This window comes from Rattus norvegicus, chromosome 10 (assembly GCF_036323735.1).
Source record: "Rattus norvegicus strain BN/NHsdMcwi chromosome 10, GRCr8, whole genome shotgun sequence".
In the NCBI taxonomy this organism is placed as follows: domain Eukaryota; kingdom Metazoa; phylum Chordata; class Mammalia; order Rodentia; family Muridae; genus Rattus; species Rattus norvegicus.
In genome coordinates, this window is record NC_086028.1 from 83456847 (window position 1) to 83469557 (window position 12711).

Sequence of the window (12711 nt, forward strand, 5' to 3'; positions counted from 1 at the left end):
TCTTAACCTCTGAGCCATCCCTCCAGCCCCCCTTTACTGACTTTTATACCTATAGGATGTGAGTACCCTCAGGTCAGGGGCTGCATTCCTCTAGGGAGCTCTGGCCCAGAGCAGGGTTTGCTGAGCAGGACACAGGACACAAGGTCTGCACAAGAGCCGTCTGTTTTATAGCTTCTATCATTGGCTCCAGACACAGATCATGTTACCATGCAGGTATGACAGCAGGAGAAAACAAGGTTTCAGCGACTCATGGGAGTCCCTTGAGGCCCACCCACTCCAACAGCCATGTTGAGGATGGCACATGGTGGCTGAGAGGAGTCAGATTCTGTCAGCCTGCTTCTCGGGACTCACAAGGCAAGAGTGTCCCCCAAACATGGGAGAGAAGCTACCACACTCTGACACACAAACAGATGCCAACACACCTCTTGTTACCTCCTTTAGAGAGAGTGGGAACTCTGGGAATGTGTCTGGCTGGGCCATGGCTCTGAGTCCTGTACACCATGGGATAACAGCCTGTAATAGCATTGTTCATTGCCAGGTGATAGCCAGGTCCACACCCTGTGATAGCCAGCTCCATAGCTGGGTGATAGCATTGTCCACAGCTGGGTGACAGCATTGTTCACAGCTGGGTGATAGCATTGTCCACAGCTGGGTGACAGCATTGTTCACAACTGAGTGATAGCATTGTCCACAGCTGGGTGATAGCCCAACTTCCAGCTGCAGCATTTGAGGGAGGTATGTGGGTTCATTCTTGGAGTCCCCTAGGGACCCTCCAGTGACATCTTTGAGGTGACAAAAGATTGCATTTGTTGAGATCAAGGGCATTTAAAGAGCTGTCACCTGTAACTCTGTCCCAGGCCCTTCCAGTTGCTAATGACTGTAAGTGTAGCTCAGGGCCTGCTCCAGATGGGAGGGACTATATCTGACTAGTGATCACCCTTCTTGTTGGCAGATCCTGAAGCATGCAGGCCTTCAGGACATAGACACAGAGGGTACACACACACATGTACCTCACATGTACCCACACTCCAGTCACACATGCACATACAAGCACAAGGGTGCATGCATGTTTAGGCCTAGACACACATATACATGTATGGAAAGATACACACTACACTATACACTTCCAGCAGCTGTCTTACTAGAAGGTGACCTGAGACACTTCTCCATTAAGAATTAAAATCTTTCCCATCACGAGGGGCTGTGGTGCACATCTGGAATCACAGCTTCTCGGGAGGCCGAGGTGGGAGGGCCATGTCTTCAAGGCAGCCCCAGCCAACAAAGTGAAACTCAAAAAGACAGCATCAAGTGCCTCTCACACTGGAATAACTATGGGTCCTTTATGGAGGCAGATGGGGTTTAGGGACAGAGTCCCTTCCATCTCATCACCTGTACCTGAAAGATGTGACACAGTTGAACAATCTCAAAGTCAATGTTCCCAAGCCACGCGGCAAAGAACAAGAATGTCTTCTTAGGGGTTGGGGATTTAGCTCAGTGGTAGAGCGCTTGCTTAGGAAGCGCAAGGCCCTGGGTTCGGTCCCCAGCTCCGGAAAAAAAGAACCAAAAAAAAAAAAAAAAAAAAAAAAGAATGTCTTCTTATCACCAGAAGCCATCAGTGAAGAAATGGCTCCTTCCTCAGGGAATCCTCATCCCTGGAACACATTTCCACAGTGAGGCCATTCTGTACAAAGGCTGACACCTTTGTTTCTGAATCTCTTCTCTAAGAAAGTGATGCTTAGGGGTTGGGGATTTAGCTCAGTGGTAGAACGCTTGCCTAGCAAGCGCAAGGCCCTGGGTTCGGTCCCCAGCTCCGAAAAAAAAGAAAAAAGAGAGAGAAAAAAAAAAAAAGAAAGAAAGTGATGTTTTCAGGGCTGAGGAAGATTGTGTGAGCAAGTGACAGGGGTCTAGCAGCAGGACAGGGGTGGGGGAGGACTGACACACAGACACACAGAGGTCTCCTGTCATCAAGGTCTCCTCACACTGGGACCACGGCAGGGCTGGAGAGAGCTGCCCACGGCCACTGAGGTAGGACATCTCCTTGCTCAGGCTCAGAAAGGTCATGGCTTTAAGGTCATTCAGGAAATTTAGAAGGCAAGACCTGGCTTCAGTCTGACTGGGCCACCTGAGGGGTCCTGGCCTGAGGAGTCCCGGCCTCAAGAGGAAGTAAGGACCGGAGTAAGGCAAGCAGACCCTGGTGTCTCGGTGACACAATTGATTAGTAATGTGCCTCAAGACCAAGATCAAGTATTTGAGCCTTCTCTGTTTTCCTCACCATTGGTTTTAAGCCTGGTTATTTTGTAGATACAAGATGGCTGACTTGTATCCTGATCCGTGGATTACAAGATCTCCTTAACCACTGAGGGGCCACGCACATCTTAGGATGGCTGGGCCTTGCAAGTCTTGCTGTGTATGTGTGGACCATGCCCAGCTGCAGATGTGTTTTAGGGTTCCCTGACCCCATCCAAGAATGTCTGCCTCTTCTCAGACCATACCTGCCATGTTCTGCCACCTGGTGCTCCCTCAGCCACACTGACTGGAAACCCGAGGTTACATGATTCAACACCCTCCTCCCCAGTGGACACCCGTCATCCATTGCTTCTGCAGCTCAAACCAGATCCTGTCTTCCAAGCTTCCTGATCCTTCCAGAGGGAGAGTAAAATTGAATGGGTGAGGAGCTGGTGGTTGGAGAGCTGAGCTAAAGCTGCCGCCTTGCCCTGTCCACAGGAGACACTGGTCCACAGACAGCAGACAGCTCTCTGCTTCCCGCTCTAGCACACACATTTATTCATGTCATAACTGAAGAACAGCAATGAGACAGGAGGCAGAGTAAGCAGCTCTGACTCCCAACAGTTGTCTAACCACCTCAGTGGCATTGCTAGGGTGGCTGCTAGGAACCGAAGGGACCTTACATGGAACAGTCTTCCCTATGGGGTGACCAGAAGAAAGACCTCCAGAAGGACCCCGGCAGCCCTTCATTAAACAGCACAAATGTGAACAGCAAGAGAGATGAGAAAACCAAGTTTCTGGGCAGGAGTTCTTTGGTTACCATGTTTGCTTGTTTGTTCTCACACAAAGCCAACCACAGCTGGCTTCTTGCCTGAACACTAGAGCAGAGGGCCATAGTTTGGAATGAACCTCAGGGACACTTCCCAGCCCCGTTATCATGTCGTTGCCACCTGCCCCAGCAGTCTTGATGGATGATGTCCACTATGGCAGAGACAGACAATGGTCTCCCGGCAACCACTGTCCCCATCTCACTTCAATAGCAGATGCACTACTTTAGCTAGTCACAGGCCACCTAGTCTGACTGCACCTCCACCAGTCCTCCTAGCTAGGGACAGCTACACAGCTATGCATGACCAATGGGAGAGCAGCAGAGTTCTGTGCCCTCCCCACAACCTAAATGGGATTCAGATGTGATGGCTACAACCGAAATATCCACCATAGATTACAAAAGAAATGGGAGGCAGGGTTGCAGAGCGCAGAGCAACAAGGCAGAGGGACACTCCCCACACCACGGAGACTCCTTGATAGGCACTTGCTCATGCCGCTCTCTGGGATGAAAGAGGTTTACTTTGTGTCCTAAGGCCCAACCATTAAGGCATTTGCTATGAGAGCTGAATGTGCATTCTAATTAATGCAAAGAGCAGGGCCTGGTGATACGTTTGTGATCCCAGTGCTTGGGAGGTAAAGGCAGGAGAATCAGGAACCTGAGGACAGCCTTGGCTACATTGCAAGTTTGAAGCCAGCCTGGATTGTATGAGATACTATCTCAAAGAAAGGAAGGAAGGAAGGAAGGAAGGAAGGAAGGAAGGAAGGAAGGAAGGAAGGAAGGAAGGAAGGGATGGAGGGAAGGAAGGAAGGGAAAGAAAGGAGGGAAGGAAGGAAGAAGAGGGAGGAGGGGAAGGGAGGAGGAAGAGGAGGAGGTGGCGTTTGTGGTGCTGGCACGGCACCAAGCTGGCACTTCAGAGGCATCACGGCCAGCCCTTCTAGAGGAGGGAGAGAGACAGAGAGAAATGGGGGTGGGGCAGGGAAGCAAGCCCTAGTTGGTCTCCCTGGCCAGTTAACACAGTACACAAACATACTATGTCCAGGTAACATAGTACTCAATACTGTGTGCCTCACTCAGGATGAACAGGTCAAGGAGCTCACACCGTCCACAGACCATCACTGCATACCTGTTCTTTGTTCCCCTGGAGGCTGGTCCCTAGGTGCGGGGACTGGACGCAGAATTGGTTTTGCATTACAAAGAGGGTCGGTCAGTGTAACAAGGAGACAGTATCCTGACGTGTGCACACATCAGTGATCCCCCTGATTCACAGCCACAGGGTGAGTTCAGACTCCTTTTCCGTCTTGGCAGCTCAGCACCTACAGCACACTACAGTGAAGCCACTCTGTGCCTTCTGACACCTTCTCCAGCACCCTCCACCCCATAGCAGCCTGTGAGACTCCTCCAGGAATTCTTGGGGTTCTGTGGGGGCACCATTAGAAAATGACTGTTCCAAGATAAAGTGCGTGGGCTTAGGTGTCAGCCCGAACCAGGTTCAAAACCCAAACATGACAATGGTTGGTGTCAAGCATCACCCTTCTCCCTGGTTACAGTGCTGCACTCTTGAAAGGCTTCCAAGGCTTCCACTGAGCAGGACAACACAAAGCTCACAGCCGGTGCCCGCAGCAGGTGTCGGGTAAGTGTGAGTTCTTATATGATTTCGTTGGACCTTTCCACGAAATGTTTTGACAGCACAGGCTATCTCCTCAAACATTCCCCCCCATCCTATTATCTGCATGACAAGAGTTCTTCTCTCTCAAATTGCTTATGTGCCCTCCTCCTCCCAGGCACTCCGTTCTGACAGCAGGACTGTATTTACCTTGGCTGAGCCTAAGATGTTGCTGGAAAAGAAACTCCAGCTGAGCTCTCACAATCAGCCCATCACCTGCCAGCCAGTTGGCTGGTAGGCATTCTGGGCAAGCAACCAGGGGCACCCGCAGAGCTGTCAGGAGAGATTGACTGGCCAGCCAGGCTTGTCAGGATAGCGTTTAGGCAGCTGGGGCCAACCCTGGAAGTGCCGCTGAGAGAGGGTCTCCCGATCGCCCCAGTTGGTGAGGGTTGAAAGAATTCAGGAATGTGTTTTAGATCTCAGCTATTCAAAACATTCCTGGGGACATCAGCAGCAAAGCCATGGAGGAGCCTGTTAGAAGTGCCGAGTTCTCCTGGGCGTGGTGTGCAAGCCTTCAATCCTACTGCCTGGGAGGCAGAAGCAGGCAGAGTTCAAGGCCTCTCTACAAAGTGAGAGCTTCGGTTGGAGATTTAGCTCAGTGGTAGAGCGCTTGCCTAGGAAGCACAAGGCTCTGGGTTCGGTCCCCAGCTCCGGGGGAAAAAAAAAAAAAAAAAAAAAAAAAAGAACAAAGTGAGAGCTTCATGAAAATCAGAGCTTCAGAGGGCCAAGATAGACAGATCTCTGTCAGTTCAAGGAAGACTAGGCCATTCCAGCCAAGTCTACACAGTGAGACTCTGTCTCAAAAACAAACAAACAAACAAACAAAAAACCACATATGGAGGGCTCATTGTGATCTTAGTATTGGGAAGCTGAGGCAGGAGAGTTGCTACCCGTTCAAGGCCAGCTTTAGCTACAGAGTGAGCTCCAGGACTGCCAGAGCTAAGGAGGGAAACTCTTAAATAAACTAGAAAAGAAAGTGGGGAAGGTAAGAGAGGGCAGCATCCTGAGTTAACCCCAGACCTACAGAATCAGAGCCCACATATGTATAAAACCCTCAAGGTTTTTTTTAAAGGCAGATTGGGGTTGGAGAGATGGCTCAGTGGTCAAGAGCACTGACTGCTCTTCCAGAGGTCCTGAGTTCAATTCCCAGCAACCACATGGTGGCTCTCAACCATCTGTAATGGGATCCGATGCCCTCTTCTGGTGTGTCTGCAGACAGAGACAGTGCACCCACGTACATGAAATAGATAAGTCCTTTAAAAAGGTTTGCCAACACATCTTTCATCCTCTGGGAGATGGTGGCTAAGAACTGGCCTGGCCTTCCTGTCTGGACTCTGCCACTCATTAGATGCATGACCTTAGGCAGGAGGCATCCTCTGTCCACTCTGGATCAAGAGAAAATGAAACATCTGAAACACCTGTCCTGAGCTGGCCAGATGGCTCAGTGGGTAAAGGCACTGAGACTGAGATGGTCATTCTGTCCCCTGAACCCACATAGTAAAGGAGAAATCCAATTCCTGAAAGCACATTTGTGACCCTTGCACATTTGTGATGGCATTGACACACACACAGACACACTAAACACACACAGACACACACACACACACACACACACACACACACACAGTAACTAAAAGAAAGAAACGCTTGCCCATGAGGTGGCTGTGACAGAGACCTGCACTCAGGAAAGGTTCATTTAACATTATCTCCTGTTTTCCTCTCACCTCAGCTGTGCTCAAGGTAAGAAACTCTGATCCAAAATATATCACTGACAGGACCTTTCAGAATGGTGTGGTCCTTAGGAGAGATTCATGAAGTTCTTGAATGACTAGCGTGGTTATCACAAGAGCAACCTGTTAGAAGGTGAAAATGCCCTGTGTTTTCTCTCTTCTGCAAACAACTTCTGAGTTAAAAAAAAATTTATGGGTTGGGGATTTAGCTCAGTGGTAGAGCGCTTGCCTAGGAAGCGCAAGGCCCTGGGTTCGGTCCCCAGCTCCGAAAAAAAGAACCAAAAAAAAAAAATTTATAATATACATACACATACACACTACATATTCATACACATACACACTACAGATACATACATATATATATACACATATACATATTCAATATATGGCTGGGTGGTGGTGGTGCACACACCTTTAACCCCAAGACTCTGGAGGCAGAGACAGTTGGATGTCTGTGAGTTCGAGGCCAGCCTGGTCTCCAGAGTTCCAGGACAGCCAGGGCTACACAGAGAAACCCTGTCTCAGACCAAATAAGTAAAAACCCATCTGTCTCTTTAGTGACAAGCTCAGGGGAAACTTGTGGGAGTGGGATCATTTCGCTATGTGGATCGAACTCGGGTCATCAGTTTAGCCAGATAGTCTTAGGCTTTTTTTTTTGGTTCTCTTTTTCCGAGCTGGGGACCGAACCCAGGGCCTTGCGCTTCCTAGGCAAGCGCTCTACCACTGAGCTAAATCCCCAACCCCCAGTCTTAGGCTTTTCTGTTGCCGTGTAAAATACCACAGCCAAAAGCAAGGGAAGGAGGACAGGTTACCTGCAGGTAACAGCACAGCAAGAGGGAAGTCAGGGCAGGAACTTGGAGGCAGGAGCTGAAGCAGAGGCCAGGCAGGAGTGTTGCTAAATGTGGCTTAGGGCAGAGCTAATGTGGACAGGGTCGCTGGAGACACGGGCAGCCCCTCGCACAGGGCGCTGGTGAGTGAGCAGGGCACTGGAGCAGAGGCTTAGAGGCTCCTGAGTCCACCCTGGGATTGGGTCTTCTCTCTAACACCATTGGAGACCTAGAGGTGGGGAGCCCCGCCTTCCTTTGCTCTGTCAGAGGAGTATCTACCAGGGACAGGCAGGGATCACAAGTGACAGACGAAGTGTCAGAGGGAGGCAAGCAATACAAATGCCTCTAGGGACTGCAGTGTGGGCGCCAAGAGACAAGAGGCAAAGTGAGAGGGTTCCTCGGGCTCCTCGCGGCCCTGTGGCTGCCAGGAAACAGCCACATCTAGAGCTTTCCCTGCACAGGAAGTACCGGCTCCCTCCATGTTGCCGGGGATCAGGTCTCTTAACTGTCCCCTCTACAGTCCCCCGGCCCCTCCCAGCTCTAGAGAGGCACCTGAAAGGGACTCAAAAGAGCCACAAGACAGCCTGCGCGATCCCAGAGCCCTGGCTCTGGTCCCTAGCCGTCATGGGTTTCCATTAGCAGCTGCTTTCCCGCCTCCTTCTTTGGCAGAGGCTCCCTGCTCCTGACTCACCCCAGCCCACTGCAGGGAGGAGCCTTTCCCTCAGGGGCTGTGCTTGCGTCAGGGACCCACGGAAGCCTTAAGCCCCTGGATTTATTTGTGTCCAGGCAAGTGTCACTCCATCCCACTAAGGATGGGAGGCTCTTCCTGGTGTGGCGGCTGAAGTTCCTTCCAGACAGACTTCATCTTAAGCCTTCATCCTCCAATCTCACCTCTTAAGTGGAGCTGGGGACAACGCTACAGAGGACCCTTCCCCCAGCCGGCCTTGTTCTATAGTGTGGCCTCTTTTTAAAATTGACTCACTGTTTACTTGTTTGTTTGTTTGTTTGTTTAGAGACAGAGTTTCTCTGTGTAGCCCTGGCTGTCCTGGAACGCTGTAGACCAGGCTGGCCTCAAACTCAGAGATCTGCCTGCCTCTGCCTCTCCAATACTGGATTAAAGGTGTGGCCGCCACACCCAGCTGCAGTGGCTCTTGCTGTGTGGCTGTCGAGGGAGTCCTGAGGCCTCCAGATGGTGTTCAAGTATTGCCACAATGGTACCTCAAAAGCCTGGCATTGCAGCTGTTATTTCAGGAAACTGGGGACAAGATGCACAACTTATTACATAGTCCAAACTGGCTCTGAACTGGTAGTAATCTTCCTGCCACCTGCTGCTTCCTCCCAACAGGCATGCAGATTTTTTTAAAGATTTATTTATTTATTATATATAATTATGCTGTAGCTGTCTTTAGACACACCAGAAGAGGGCATCAGATCTCATTACAGATGGTTGTGAGCCACCATGTGGTTGCTGGGATTTGAACTCAGGACCTCTGGAAGAGCAGCCAGTGCTCTTAACCACTGAGCCATCTCTCCAGCACCATGTGGGGTACTGTAAAGAAACAAACCCCCAGGTTTCAATGCTTCAGAACTAATCTGTCCAGAGTGGAGCCCAAGAATGTATATTTGTTTTTAAGCCTTGGTGTTAGTGAGTCCCCAGGGCTCACCAAACGCAGCTGGTCCTTCTAGACACCCACAGACAATTGCTTCCAGAAGTTTGTGTCTCTGTGGTTACTTCTTGTGACGTCCTCTTCCTGCAGGCTGGGACATGACCCTTCCAACCATCATGTCTGGAGCCTGAGCAGGTATCAGTAGTTAATCCAGAGTTCAAGAAAGCAATGAGGTATGGGGTGAGGAGACAGGAGTTCCTTCCTTAGGAACTCATGGGCTGGCTCTCCATGCCACCATTCTTCCACACCTACCCTGCTCCTCAGTTCTGACTGTTCCAGAAAGCAAGCTGGAATGGGAAGTGAGTGGGCTGTGTCCTTTGAGAGCTCACCTCAGGGCTGGGATGAGGGCCTGCTGAGGAAGTCATTAATGTCAGGTACAATGGTAAGGGAACCAAAAAGTTCAGGCATTGAGAAGAACATCTTTTTTTTTTTTTTCTTTTCTTTTTTTCGGAGCTGGGGACCGAACCCAGGGCCTTGTGCTTGCTAGGCAAGCGCTCTACCACTGAGCTAAATCCCCAACCCCGAGAAGAACATCTTAATTCAGCATTTTAAAAGCCAACATTAGAAAGCCAGATAGTGATGGCACACCCATTTAATCCCAGGACTTAGGAACTCAGAGGAACTGAGTTCAAAGCCAGCCTGGTCTACAGAGTGAACCCTAGGGATACACAGAGACAGAGAAACCCTGACTTTGAAAACCAAAACCAAAACAACGACAATCAACATCAGTGCCAATACTGATGCCACCTGAATGAATGAAATCTCAAAATGTGAACTGACAGAGAAGACGGAAACAAAACACAGAACCAAACCCTCAAAGTTTATGAAATCCCCTTAGTGAGAAAGGACCTTCCATCCATGACACACAGAAGGAGGATTTTCAAAAACCTGGCCAGGTGTATAACAGGGCCCTGAGACCTTAGCATGACTGACTCCATGATGGAGATATCATTCAGGCCTTAAACTCAGCACACAGATAGCACCACCTGCCAAAATGTAAACGTAGACCTAACCCATTGAAGTCCATAGTTTTGGGAAAGTCTCTAACGTACCAGCTCTGCCATTTGGTTTCTGTAGCTCTGCTTCTGGCTAACTGTTCTTGTTAACTAAAGTATGTCAACCCAGGGTATGGTTTTTGTTCTTAAAAGCTCTTCCTGAGAAAGGCTCGGGGCTGCCCAAACACCCAGTGTAGACACCAGCTACGCAATAAAGACTTTATATTGGCTTAACCCCATATCTGATCAGTCTTCTCTCGTGGATACCCCACAACAGTGCGGTTGCTCCAGTTGGAGGTGAGCCAGGCCTACAGAGCAAATTCCAGGCTGGCTTGGGCAGCCAACTATGATTTCAGAATGCTGGGGTGATAGTGAACACTCTTTAACACACAGACAGACAGACAGACAGACAGACAGACAGACAGACAGACAGAGACACACACACGGATGACAAGGTCAAAATTAGGGTGACATTAAATTTCATTTTTCTCTTTTGAGACAGAACTTGCTATGTAGGCCACGTACTAGTAGTCCAGGCATGAGCCACTGTACTCTACGTTGCACCAAATTTCTTTTTTTTTTTTTTTCTTTTTTCTTTTTTTCTGGAGCTGGGGACCGAACCCAGGGCCTTGTGCTGGCTAGGCAAGCGCTCTACCGCTGAGCTAAATACCCAATCCCAACACCAAATTTCTTTGGGGGTGGGAAGCAGGGGTGTATGTATGTGTTGAGCTGTGGGGCTCATTAGGTACCCCAGGCTGGCCTTGAATTCTTGGCCCTGTTCCTGCTCAGTCTCCCGAGTGCTGGGATTATAGATGTGAAGCTCCTCGCTCTGAGGTAAGAGCAGAGCCCTCCACGGTGACATTAGAAGATGGTGAGACGCCTTCAAGCTTTAAAAGGAAAATTATTTTTAAGTTATAAGTCTACATTTGGTGAAGCCATCAATCAAAAGGGAGAGCAAAACAAACGAATTTTCAGACGTGCATGTCCTCAGGAGAGACTTTCCTGAGAGGTGACCACTGTCAGGAAACTTAACTGCCACAGAACCAACCAGGAAAGGGAAAGATGCAGGGGAAAGGGACCAGGGCTCCAACACTCGAGAGACAAAGGAGGAGGGAGTACAAGCTGCCAACTGTGGAGCAGGGGAGCAGTCCACCAAGTTGGGGCACATTTTTATTTTTCTTTGATATTGGGCATCGAAAACAGGATCTTATGTAGCCCAGGCTGGCCTTGGACTTACTACGTGGTCAAGGATAGCCTTGAACTTCTGGTCCTCCTACTTGTCTCTGTAAAGGGCTGGGATTTCAGGTGTGCACCACCACACCCAGTTTATGCAGTTCTGGGGATCAAATCCAGGTTTAATAAATGCCAAGTTCCCATGATGATAAGCTCCCTTGATGACAAGTTTGGCCACACTGAAAATTACACTTGACAGTAAAGAACGGCGTAAAAGAAGGCATTCCTGGGCTGGAGAGATGGCTCAGCGGTTAAGAGCACCCGACTGCTCTTCCAGAGGTCATGAGTTCAATTCCCAGCAACCACATGGTGGCTCACAACCATCTGTAAAGAGATCTGATGCTCCCTTCTGGTGTATCTGGAGACAGCTACAGTGTACAGTGTACAGCTACAGTATTTATAAAATAAATTTATATTTATTTATTACAGTATTTATAAAATAAATCTTTAAAAAAAAAAAGGGGGGGCTGGGGATTTAGCTCAGTGGTAGAGCGCTTACCTAGGAAGCGCAAGGCCCTGGGTTCAGTCCCCAGCTCCGAAAAAAAGAACCAAAAAAAAAAAAAAAGGCGTTCCTGGGATTAGCACAGAGAACTGAGCAGGCAGGACCAGGGAGAAGGCAAAGGTCCCAGAAAAAAACAAATACAAGAAACAGGGATGGAGAGACAGTGGTTAAGGGCATTTCCCAAAAGGCCTAATGATCCGAGTTTGATCCCTGGGACTCATGGTAGAAGGACAGAACTGACTTCTCCTCTGACCTACACACACACAAACACACACACACACACACACACACACACACACACACACACAGACACACACACACACACATTCTCTCTCTCTCATACACACACACACAAACACTTCAGCACATGTATCCCCATGCAAACCCAGAAATGAATAAATTAAAATAATAATAATAATATAAGCAACAAGGCAGTACCCTGCTTGGATCACCTGATGGTGCTATAAGGAAAGGCACATGAGTTGAGAAAGATGGAGAAGAAAGTTCTGGGGAGAACGTCAGAGTCGAGTCCTCTGTCATGACAGACAAGAAGCCGATAATGTCTGAAGCCCACTCAGTGTTGGGTCTCGTGGCCCACACCTTCAGGCTCAGCACTTAGGAGGCAGACCAGTCAGACAGATCTCTTTGAGGTCAAGACAGCCTGGTCTACATAGCAAGTTCAAGCTATAACAGCCAAAGCTATATAGTGATAAGCCTGCCTCAAAACCAACTGAACCGGCAAAGCTCGCTTGAAGGAGCTAATGGGACAGAATAATCGGGAAACAACAAACCAGAGGTATCCTGCTGTGGGAAAGGCTGAGGAGGGGTGGGGGGGGGGCAGCCTGGGACTTCTGTGTTTAGTCTTCTATGTTTCCGGAACTATAGGACTATGCTATTCTAGAACATGGACCGATACCGCCCATGCTGACCCTGGGCTCCGGGGCTCTGACCATCCTCTCGCCTCGGTTTTATGCTCGGCTGGGACCACAGGCACACGCAGCCACATCCCGCCGCCTCTGTAACACTGCCTGAGGACTGG

General features: G+C 49.5%; 1 protein-coding gene across 1 annotated transcript in view; it reads right to left on the reverse strand.

The window, feature by feature from the left end:
- The window catches only part of Plxdc1 (plexin domain containing 1), a 59615-nt gene that overhangs the window by 38010 nt on the left and 8894 nt on the right, over positions 1-12711 (reverse strand). The window lies entirely within an intron of this gene.